Genomic DNA, 13,064 nt, shown 5'->3' with positions numbered 1-13,064 from the left:
AATTTGTTGTATGATTTCTCCTGAGTACGCCAATACCCCATATGTAGTGGAAAACTGCTGTTTGGGTGCACGGCAAAGCTTGGAACGGAAGGAGCACCGTTTAACTTTTTGAGCAGAAAATTTGCTAGAATAGAGAGTGTTTGCAGAGCCCCTTATATGAACAAACAGTGGAAACTCCCCATGAGTCACCCATTTTGTAAACTATACCCCTCAAGGAACATTTAGAGGTGTGATCACCTTGAACCCAGAGGTGCTTCATAGAATTTTCTAATGTTGAGGCTTGAAATTGAAAAAAATAAACTTATGCCACAAAAATGATGGTTTTGTCCCAAATGTTTCATTTTCACAAATGTAACAGGATAAGATGGACCATACAATTTGTGGTGCAGTTTATTCTGAGCACACTGATACCCAGTATGTGTTAGAAAACTACTGTTTGGGCGCACGCCAGGTCTCGGAAGGAAGGAGCACCAACTGAATTCTGCAGCTCAATTTAGGCTGGAATAGATTGCGGATGCCATGTCACATTTGACGAGCCCCTGACATGCCAAAACAGCAGGAACTCCACAAGTGACTCCATTTTGGATGCTACAACTCTTGAGGAATTCATCTAGGGGTGTAGTGAGCATTTTTATCCTTCAGCTGATTCACAGAATTGGATTGGTTGGATTAGGCTGAGTAAATGCAAAGATAACATTTTTTCCACTAAAATTTTGCCTTGGGCCCAAATTTTTCATTTTGAAAAGGAATAATAGGAGAAAATGAAAGGGGGAATATGTTACGTTATTAGTCCTGAGCACGCCGATACCCCATATGTGGTCGAAAACTACTTTTCCGGCACAGTGCAAAGCTCTGAAGGGAAGAAGCGCCATATTGGAGTTTAGATCTAGAATGGTTTGATGGTGCCATGTCACATTGGCAGAGCCCCTGAGGTGCCAGAACAGCAGAAGCCCCAATGAAGTGATTATATTTTCCAAACTACACACTTGATGAATTCATCTAGGGGCGCAGTGATCATATTGACACCACGTGTGCCTCACAGAATTTTATAACATTGGGCAGTGAAGAAAGAATACCGTAATTAAATTTTTATCACTAAAATGTTGTTTCATCCCCACGTTTTTAATTTTTATAAGGGCTAATAGAAAAAAATGGACCTGACAGTTTGTTGTGCAATTTCTCCTGAGTGCGCCAATACCCTACATGTAATCAGGATCTATTTTACAGGCACAGTGCCTGAGAAGTTGTTTTTGACCACATGTGGGGTATCTGTGTACTCAGGAGAAATTGCACTACAAAATTTGGGGTCTATTTACTCTTGCTATCCTTGCGAAATAAAAAATTATGGGATAAAAACGTTTTTGTGGGAAGAATGTGATTTATTATTTTCACAGCTAAACACTATAAAGTTCTGTGAATCACTTTGAAATTCAATGTGCTCCCCACACAGCTAGATAAATTCTTTGAGGGGGTCTAGTGTTGAAAATGGGGTAATTTGTGGGTGGTTTCCACTGTTCATGCACGTCAGGGCTCTCCAAACACGACATATCATCAAGTCTCGATTACAGCCATTTTGTTGTGTTCAAAAAGTCAAACGATGCTCCTTCCCTTCCGAGCCCTGCAATGCTCCCAATTAGTAGTTTTTCCCTACATATGGGATATAAGCATTCACAAAAAAACTTGCACAGCAAATTTTGGGGTCCATTTTTCCCTGTTACTCAACGTGTGAACATACTGTAAAGTGACACTTGTCAGAATCATAAAATTTGCCCTGGTCATGAAGGTGAAAACAGGCTTTGGGAGTAAGAGGTAAGGATGCTTGTTTACATTTTAAACTAGTTGGTTTTTCTGCTATTTTTCCAGGTGAATTATAACATTTTAATTATATTAATAAAAAGCATTATTTGAACACTTTGGAGTTGCAACAATTTTTATGAAATAATATTGCCTAGTTGGATGTTTTGCCAAGAAGCACCAAGAGTTATTACTGCTGTATGGAGGAGGCGCTAGTTGACATTTTTCTTTTTGTGTCTTTCGAAAGTACAACTCATCCCACAAAAAAACAAAGCTCTCACAAGGCTATGAGGAAGGAAAATAAAAAAGTTATGGCTCTTGGAATAAGGGGAGGAAAAAAAAAATTAAAAACTGAAAATTTCCCTGGGGGGTTAGAGGTAAAAGACCTATCAGAAACAACAGTGCAGCCATAAAATCTTTTCGGAGTAGTGATAAAGAGTTACTGCGGGCAGGAATAAAATACAAATGGAGACAATGTGCAACACTCTAAGTAATCCATGGGAACAGAAGCTTTACCATCTCCACCCCAGACGGAGGATCGGGTCTTCTACAATATCTAACACAACAACTCCCTCAAGAAACCGGGATCTTCTCCTGACCTGAACAGCTTACATGGATTACAACTAACATTCCAAGTCATAAAACCAAGAATGTCCTCTACAATAACCGTTATATAGAATTCTCTATTATTCCTGGATCTTCTGGGCCAAACAACAAACGTTTATCGCTCTTTCTGGTTTCCCTATGAATTCTGTTACCTGAGGGATCACAATATCTACAGAAACGGATCACAATGATGTAATCTCATTCTACATGAATAAAAGGCGTCTTCTGCAACAACTTATGAATAGAGATGGGCAGACACCTGGATGTTCGGATCCGGTCAGTTCGGCAGAACAGTTACAAAAGTTCCCAAACTAGAACCCAAACCTGGACCCCATTCACGTGAATGGGAGGCCCGAACATCCAGTGTTTGCCATGTGCATGACAGCACGGCAAACACTGCTTCTGATCAGCGGTAAAATTAAAGTCGCTTTGGCAAATGTATTTCTTTTAACCCCTTTCTGACCTCAGGCGGGATAGTACGTCCGAGGCCAGATCCCCTGCTTTGATGTGGGCTCTGGCGGTGAGCCCACATCAAAGCCGCAACATCTCAGCTCTTTTGAACAGCTGACGTGTGCGTGAAAAATATTGTAGTCCATTTAAAATGGGCAAGGTGCTTGGCAAGGGACGGGGAATTGGACGTGATGGTGTATGCAGAGGCCGAGGCCGTGGGCAAGCTGTAATTGAGCCAGAATAAACACCAACATCTTCTCGCTCGACCTTCCTGTCATAATTACTAGGGGATTGCAGCAGCACACCACTATTGAACCCAGTGCAATGTCAAAAGGTTGTTGGTTGTATAGCAGATGTTTCCAGTTGTTTCCAGTCACGTTGCCACCACCACCACCACCACCCTATCTTCCACACGGTTAAGTCTGAGTAGCCATGTGTGTGGACCGCATATTCCTCACCCTGATCCTCCTTTCTCCCACAATTCCAAGTGCTCTGAGACAACTGATCTCAGACTTGGACACGTCGAAGAGTTCACATTTTCCATTTAGAGCTTCTGGCCTCTCTCCCGGTCCACTTGAAGTGGGGTAAGAGGAGATAGCATGTAGTGATGTCCAAATATTTGAACAGCCACAGTCACACAAAGGCAACGGTGGAAATGTGTCACAAGAGGTGGACGGTGATGAGAAACAATTGCCAGAAAGTCAGGAGGAGGAGCAGGGTGCGGATGTGGAAGACGAGGTGGTGGATGACATAGTGATTGAACCAACCTGGCAGGAGTACATGCAGAGTGAAGACAGCAGCACAAAGGGGAGGGAGGCGTAGCACCCCAACAGGCAGAAAGAAGCAATGTGGTGGCCGCAGACAGAAGGCGGGCAACTGTTACGCGTAACATCAACAGTACAGAAGTTGGAAGTACAACTGTTAGGTCTTCCTGAGTCTGGTTGTTTTATAAATACTCTGCCAATATCCCCAAACGGGCAATTTGCACCACCTGCCATGCCCGTGTAACACCCCAGGAAACCGGTTGTTACAATGATGTTGCCTTCCTTTCGGGGAGGGCGATATGCTTGGAGGCAAGGAGGATTCTCTTTACCAGTTAAGCACCTACACACAACATATTCTGAATCCAGGCCATAAGGGGGAGCTCAGGACCTGGATTCAGGGGAGATTCCCTAAGCTTTAAGTGTTCTGGCCTGGAGGAGGAGTTAGTTAGTTGGTCCAGGGAGACCAAGGAGTTCAGTTGGAGAGAGACACTGAGGAGAAATGAAGTCTGGAGCAGAGAGCAGACTACGGAGCCGTGCAGCCAAGACTGAGCTGCGGCTCCAGGGAAGGACGAAAACCCAAGGGGTTGTATGTAATGGAGCAATTGAGGGAAGAAGCACAGGAGTGAAAAAGGGCTCAGAGGGGAACTGTGACCGGGCACCCTCTGCCGAACCACAGAAACCGGGCACCGTGAGCCCGAGTCTTTAGTAGGACACTTAGCAGAACCAGAGGGCTTAGAACTGTATGTGATTTGCCCACACCACACCTGGAGGTGAAGCAGCATCTTAAGAGCCCGGGTCATGATAGACACCCTGTAAAATGGCTCAAGCTGCCCATCATATGGGTACCTGTTCTAGGACAGGAGTGAGAGGACTTGCCGGCAAGCTACAGGCAGCATGGACCTCTCATGTTAGAATGAGTAGGAAGGCTTACGGACCTCACCTGGGAGAGGGATCACCTTTGCCTCCATGCCGGCCGGACCACATCACCCGTGCATGGTATCCTGGACTGTGGACTGCTTCTACCAGTAAACCAGGTAAAAACTTAACAACTCTGTGTCCTCCACTTATTTGCCGGCATACACCATCCTTGCCATACACCTTGGGAGTCCTGGGGACCCCGCTTCACCTGTGGGAAGCATCACCATCTGGCTGCAACAACATCACCCCAGAGGACCCCTGTAAGCAGCGTTGGTCCCACTGACCGAGAACCACAGGTGGCGACACGAATAGTCTTTACTAATTTCCCTTAAATGAGCGCCCAGGGCCACAGACCGGGTTGCAGCCACCGTGACATCCCCAAGAGCGACCGGACTCGGTACCGAGTATCCCCATTGCCCTGGTGGGCGACTCACCCGCATCAGCAGGGGTAGCAAAACTACCAGTCTGACCACCATAGCATGATCAGGCACATGGCAGCAAAGCACATGACTTAGTGGCCCGAACCCCAGGTTCCAGGAACACTGTCTGCAGGTGACACCACTGCTTCTTCCACTGTTGTGCGTGCAAGCCAATCCCCTGTCCATGGTGCATGTGAAAATGCCTCCTGCCCTGCACCTTTCATTGCACACTCTCAGCACCATCATCAAGCACGCCCTCATCCTTGTCCCAGCGCAGCGTTCAGTTGTCCATACCCCAGTCCTTGAAACACAAGTGCAAATACGCTGCCAATGCCTCACAAGCCACACTACTAAATTCACACATTTTTCGTCTGCTTGCGCTCGAAATGTTGCCTTTTAGGCTTGTGGAGACGGAACCTTATGGTGGCGGCTGTCCCAAGGTACTCGTTCTCCAGCTGCCAATATTTTTCCAGGGGTGCCATCCCCGCTTTACACAACCACATGTCCCACAACATTAGCTGTGTCCTCAACAATGCTGTTACTGGGAAAGTACACCTAACCACGGACACATGGAGAAGTGCCTCTGGGCATGGACGGTACATCTTGCTGACGGCACACTGGGTTAACATACTGGAAGCCAGGACCCAGTCAGACCTTGGGATGGAACACATCCCCACGACGCCGAGGATTGCGGGCTCTACGTCAATCAGGGTTGCCCTCACAGTGTACAGCTCCTGCACCTCCTCCTCTTCAGATCTGTGGCTGACACTGCTGAACCTCCAGCCAGGCATGGTCATGTATGACAATGGCTGTAATCTGATGGCAACTCTGAGGTGAGGCGAGCTAACATACGTACCATGCCTGGCCCATGTGCTTAACCTTCCTTTTCAATGGCTTCTCAAAAGCTACCCGGAGCTTCCGTATCTCCTTGTCAAGGTACACCGGCTGTGTGCACATTTCATAAAGTCAGCTACAGATTCCGCCACACTTGCTCTGCTTCAGCAGCGTTTGCAGCTTCCAGCTCACCGACTGTTGTGTGATGTCCCCATGCATTGGAACTCTACACTGCAGATGTTGGAAAGATTTGTTAGCTGAAGAGGGCAGTTGTTGACTATCAGAATCAACAAGGTCATTGGTATTCAGACTCCACACATAAGACCTCGGGAGTGGACATGGATGTTAGACATATGTACTATCCTCCAAAACTTTGATCAACCAAGATGGTCAGCGGCGATGACACCATAATTAGCATCACCATCCCACTTCTCTGTGTTCTGAAATGCTCTCTGCTCACTATCAAAGAGGATGCATTGCAGACGGAGATTGATGAGATTGAGCAAGGAACCATACGTGGTAAATACACACAGCCCACCCACATCTCATCCAAATGTGGATTGGGTGACAATGAGGAAGAGGAGGAGGAGAAAGAACAGGAGCTATTTTCATGCACTATAGACGGTACTAAAAACACAACTGTCATACCATCTGTTCAGCGTGGATGGCCTGAGGACAGGGAGGAGGACAGCATGGTCAGTAGTCCTCTTGGTGAGGACACGGAAGTCTTGCCTGTTAGCAGTCTGGCACGCATGGCTGAGTTTATGTTACGCTGCCTTTTCCATGACCCTCGCGTTCTCAAAAGTTTGGGTGACAGTCATTACTGGTTGGTGACACTTCTAGACCCACACTACAAGGAGAACTTTCTATCTCTTATTGCAGAGTCAGACAGGTGTACTAAAATGGTGCAGGACCAGAGGGCCCTTGTTGCAGAATTTTTAAAAAAAATCCCATCTGAAAACGCTGGCGACAGAGGTCACAGTTCGTTGGACAACCAAGGAGTACAGACAAGAGAGTCAGAACTCCAATCCAGCAAAGGCAGGGGAAGACTGTAAAAGTTCTGGTAGAGTTTTCTCAGAGCCCCCATCGCACAGGTCCTGAGGCGCGGGGTACTCTCACAAGGAGTGCAAAGTTTTGGAAGATGCGGAGGGAGTACCTTGATGACTATACCAACATCCTCCTTGATTCCTCCGTGCCTTACAATTATTGCGTAACCAAGCTGGACACGTGGCATGAACTGTACGCCTTGGAGGTCCTGGCCTGCCTTACGGCTAACATTTTGTCGGAGCCGGTATTTAGTGCCGCTGGGGAAATTATAACTGATAAGCGCATCCGCCTGTCAACTGAAAATGCTGACAGGCTGACTCTTATAAAAATGAACAAGGCCTGGATTGGGCCAGACTTCTGTATACCACTGAATGTTCAGTGAAAGAACTATACTCCAGTGTCTTTTTTTGTTAACTCTATTACCATGCACCTCTTTACACCCACACATGGGTATACGCTTCGTGATTTCGCCTTTTTTTCTGTTGTCGTCCTCCTCCTTTTACTCGTCCTCATGATCCACCACCACTACATCACCATGGTGACCGTGGTCCGTGATGGAACTGCCATTTTATTGTGTCAAAGGGTGTTTTTTATGCCCGTAAAAAAATGTTTACATATTATGTTGATGTGTATCCCCCAGGGGCAAATGTTTGTCAGCCCATACACTTAGTGTATGGGCATTACAAGTGTAGAAGGAGGACATCCTCCACATCTCTTCAGACACTACCAATAGATCACCAGGCTGAACGTGTTCCGTGATGCAACAGCCAAGTTATTGTGTTAAAGAGTGTTTATGATGCCCGTAAAAAATATATTTACACAGCATGTTGATGTGTACCCCCCAGGGGCACATTTTTTTTATGAAGTCCTCCTCCACGTTTCGTCCAAGGGGGATTGGGGTGCATGCAAATTTGGAGCAGGCTTTGCATTCACTGCATAGCCAAACAGTATGAGAGACTCAGTTGCTAATAATGGGAACTGTAGGGGTTCGTTATGCTGCTTCAACAATGCAATTCTCCATTTTTGGGTCTTCATCCTCAACACTGACATTCTCCAATACAGGTTCTTCAGGCTTAATACCGCAATTCACTGCATAGTCAAACAGTATGGGAGTACCAACTTCCTAATAATGGGAACTTTGGTGTCATGTGGCCATCCCCTGCGTCGGTTCAAAGGGTTATTGGGGTGCATGTAACTTTGGGGCAGGGCAGGCCTTGCATTGAATGCATAAGCTAACATTCTGGGAGTAGCAAATTAAGAAAAATTGGAACTTTGGTTTCATGTGGCCTTCCAGGATGTAAGTTTTTTGGGTTATTGGGGTGCGTCTAAATTTGGAGCAGGCTTTGCATTCGCTTCATAGGCAAATTGTACGGGACTAGAGAAATCATAATAATGGGAACTTTGGTTTCATGAGGCCATGCACCACGTCTGTTCAAACTGTTTTGGTGGTTCGTGTAACTTTGGGGCAGGCCAGGCCTTGCATTGAATGCATGGGCAAACAGTATGGCAGTACCAAATAAATAAGAATTGGAACTTTGGTTTCATGTGGCCTTCCAGGACGTCTGTTCAATGGGTTATTGGGGTGAGTCTAAATTTGGGTCATGCCTTGCATTCAATGCATAAGCAATAACAGTACAGGATGCACACTGTTTAATAATGGGAACAACAAAGCCCAGCCAGCTGATGGCTCACTAAGAATAGGGTGGACAAACTGCTGTCCCTTTAAGAAGATTAAAGTCCGCCTGATGGCCCTGCTCCTTTAATAGTCCCTCCTTCATAAATGAAACAGGATGTGTCTGATGATGTGTCACACACCACATGGCCAGCTAAGGTTGTTCAATGTTACAATCACATTTCCCAGTGAATGCATTTGTCTTGGTTGAAAACAATGCTAAAGATGAAAAACTCATCAAAAACGCTGCGTGTGAACATAGCTCAAGTGGTGGAGGAACATTTTTGTTTTGGGTTATTTATTTTGCCTTATATACAAGTCATTACCCTGGAAAGGATGTACCTCAACATATTTCCCAGGAAAATCCATTTTGGTTTCATTTCTGTATGTTTTAATGTGCGCCTGTAAAAATGGCATAAGACTCTGACAACATTGTTCACAGCAGTGACCTGGGGGTCAGAAATGCTTCTAGGAGTCTTCCCCACTATGTTGCCGTGTTATTTGAGCACTGTTCCCATAGATGTCCGTTGTTTTGATACCCTAAAAAGACCTCCGGGGGGTTAAGGCAAAAAAGCTCAGGTTTCCTATAGACTTACATTGGGCTCGTTGCTCAGGTCGAGCATCCAAGCATTCCAATCTGCTCGACCCGAGCAACAAGCACCCGAGCATTTTAGTGCTCGCTCATCACTAGTCCTAGTATTTCTGGTACCTGAGAAAATGGTACTAGAGATGTCAGTGACATATACAATTATCACAGCGTGTGTGCATCTTACTGTACATGCATTTAATTATTAAAAGATTACCGTATATACTCGAGTATAAGCTGACCCCCCTAATTTTGCCACAAAAAAATGGAAAAACTTAATGACTCGAGTATAAGCCTAGGGTGGAAAATGCAGCAGCTACTGGTAAATTTCAAAAATAAAAATAGATACCAGTAAAAGTAAAATTAATCGAGACATCAGTAGGTTAAGTGTTTTTGAATATCCATATTGAATCAGGAGCCCCATATAATGCTCCATACTGTTCATTATGAGCCCCATAAGATGCTCCATATTAAAATATGCTCCATACAATGCTGCACAAATGTTAATAATGCCCCCATATAATGCTGCACAAAGGTTAATAATGGCCCCATAAGATGCTCCATAGAGATATTTGCCCCATATAATGCTGCACAAACGTTGATTATGGCCCCATAAGATGCTCCATAGAGATATTTGCCCCATATAATGCTGCACAAACGTTGAATATGGCCCCATAAGATGCTCCATAGAGATATTTGCCCCATATAATGCTGCACAAACGTTGAATATGGCCCCATAAGATGCTCCATAGAGATATTTGCCCCATATAATGCTGCACAAACGTTGATTATGGCCCCATAAGATGCTCCGTAGAGATATTTGCCCCATATAATGCTGCACAGACGTTGATTATGGCCCCATAAGATGCTCCACAGAGATATTTGCCCCATATAATGCTGCACAGACGTTGATTATGGCCCCATAAGATGCTCCATAGAGATATTTGCCCCATATAATGCTGCACAAACGTTGATTATGGCCCCATAAGATGCTCCGTAGAGATATTTGCCCCATATAATGCTGCACAGACGTTGATTATGGCCCCATAAGATGCTCCATAGAGATATTTGCCCCATATAATGCTGCACAAACATTGATTATGGCCCCATAAGATGCTCCATAGAGATATTTGCCCCATATAATGCTGCACAAACATTGAATATGGCCCCATAAGATGCTCCACAGAGATATTTGCCCCATATAATGCTGCACAAACATTGAATATGGCCCCATAAGATGCTCCGTAGAGATATTTGCCCCATATAATGCTGCACAAACATTGATTATGGCCCCATAAGATGCTCCATAGAGATATTTGCCCCATATAATGCTGCACAAACATTGATTATGGCCCCATAAGATGCTCCATAGAGATATTTGCCCCATATAATGCTGCACAAACATTGATTATGGCCCCATAAGATGCTCCATAGAGATATTTGCCCCATATAATGCTGCACAAACGTTGAATATGGCCCCATAAGATGCTCCACAGAGATATTTGCCCCATATAATGCTGCACAAACGTTGAATATGGCCCCATAAGATGCTCCGTAGAGATATTTGCCCCATATAATGCTGCACAGACGTTGATTATGGCCCCATAAGATGCTCCACAGAGATATTTGCCCCATATAATGCTGCACAAACGTTGAATATGGCCCCATAAGATGCTCCATAGAGATATTTGCCCCATATAATGCTGCACAAACGTTGAATATGGCCCCATAAGATGCTCCATAGAGATATTTGCCCCCATATAATGCTGTACAAACGTTGAATATGGCCCCATAAGATGCTCCATAGAGATATTTGCCCCATTTGCTGTTGCTGCGATTAAAAAATAATCACATACTCACCTCTCGCCGCTCAGGCCCCCAGCACTTGCAATATTCACCTGTTCGCGTTCCGGCGTCGCTGTGTCTTCTGCGTCCTCTACACTAACGTTCAGGCAGAGGGCGGCACGCACACTAACCACGTCATCGCGCCCTCTGACCTGAGCGTCACTGCAGAGGACGTGGAAGACGGAGCGGCGCCCAGAACAAGGAGAGGCGAATATCGCGCAGCGGTCCCCTTCCCCATTATTCTCACCTGCTCCTGGTGCGGTCCCTGCATCTCCAGACGCCGACAGCTTCTTCCAGCGTTGAGCGGTCACCGTTACCGCTCATCACAGTAATGAATATGCGGCTCCACCCCTATGAGAGTGGAGTCGGGTCCATATTCATTACTGTAATGAGTGGTACCATGTGACCGCTCAACGCTGGAGGAAGCTGTCAGCGCCCGGAGACCGGAGATGCAGGGACCACGCCAGGAGCAGGTGAGTATGTCACAGCCGCCGCTCCCCCTCCGACCCCCCAAGGGACAATGACTCGAGTAGAAGCCGAGAGGGGCACTTTCAGCCTAAAAAAGTAGGCTGAAAATCTTGGCTTATTCTCGAGTATATAGGGTATTTAAAAGAAATGGTGTGAGACCCCGTGTAATTTTCTTAACCAGCAGAGGGAAAGCCGATGGCTGGGGGCAGATGTTTATAGCCTGGGAAGGGGATAATACCTATGGAGCATCCCAGGCTATTAATATCAGCTCACAACTGTATACTTAGCTTTTACAGGTATACCATGTCAACTCACTCAAACCTTAGCGGGACCGTGACTCGGGCTCGAGGAGGCCAAGATTGCTGACATACTAACGCCGGCCCAGAAGCAACAATTTAGGGAACTGCTGCAGCAGGACTGGGACCTGCTCTCGGAGTTGCCAGGCGCACAGAGGTCGTTGAACATGACGTGCTAACAGAGCCGCATGTAAGGGAAAACCTCAAACCCTACAGAATCCCCGAACCACACCAGGAGATAATTTCCAAGGAGGTGAAGAGAATGCTGGACCTCGAGGTGATAGAGGAATCAAGAAGTGGCTGGTCAAGTCCCATCGTCCTCATATCGAAGCCCAATGGCGAGTGGCGATTTTGTAATGACTACTGCAGGCTCAGTGAGGTGTCCAGTGTTGACGCGTACCCAATGTCCGGCATGGACGAACTCACATGGGATGTTATATACCTGGTCATGAGAATCAGGCAGTGTCTCTTAGGAGAGCAGGAACTCCAACTGTGCGGGTCAACTGCAGGGGAATCCTGCAGGGAAAGGACTCATATGGGCTGTGTTTTCTTTGTTTTACCTTTATGCCAGCAAGGCTCGGTTTATTTTGCTGAACCTGCCAAGGTTGATGCTATCCACAATAAACCAGCAGGTGATCATCTACCACAAATCACGGCACAATACAACAGAAAAAAACATTTTCAGGAATTTTTATTTATTTACAAATCATGAAACAAATCCAGTCCTCAGTGACCAGATATAAGAGTAGGAATCGCCGAGAGAAAACCAGGGAGCAAAATATCAGTGTCCAGCAATTTACAGGGGGACGAGGGGATATTTCCTTTATTAATAAATAGTAGTAATAATAATGGCAGCCTGGGCTCTACCTGTATGGGGCAGGGCGGGCTCACCAGGGATTATCGCACCGTGTAATATGTAACAATGTTTTCTCCTCCCCTTCAGATCTCCCTCCTGACTCTGTCTGGTCCAGGACCACAGAGGGGACGTCAGTCACCACCTACATAAGCTGAGAAGAGAACGTCAGCGTGCACAGGACCCCGCAGAGCCGGACATCTGTAGAGTGAGTATAATGGCGGAGGAGCCGCCGCCAGGGTCCATCTTCTTACACTAATTAGATAAGTGGAGGAGGCCGGACCACGGCTGTCGGCACCGACCACTGAGTTAGGCCAGAATTGCACCTGACAACCTCCCGCATTTAACCACTATCATTCGGCTACTTGTTGGCTGATTGTCGGGTGTCTGATGCCATTAAGGCATTTCTTACTGCTGGAAAATACTGACCAAATACTGAGCATGTGAACGTGGCCTAAAGCTGAAAATTATTTGGTTTAGATCTGAAATAAAACTTGTGTCAGAGTATAATG

This window comes from Ranitomeya variabilis, chromosome 3 (assembly GCF_051348905.1).
Source record: "Ranitomeya variabilis isolate aRanVar5 chromosome 3, aRanVar5.hap1, whole genome shotgun sequence".
In the NCBI taxonomy this organism is placed as follows: domain Eukaryota; kingdom Metazoa; phylum Chordata; class Amphibia; order Anura; family Dendrobatidae; genus Ranitomeya; species Ranitomeya variabilis.
This window is presented reverse-complemented; position numbering follows the sequence as displayed.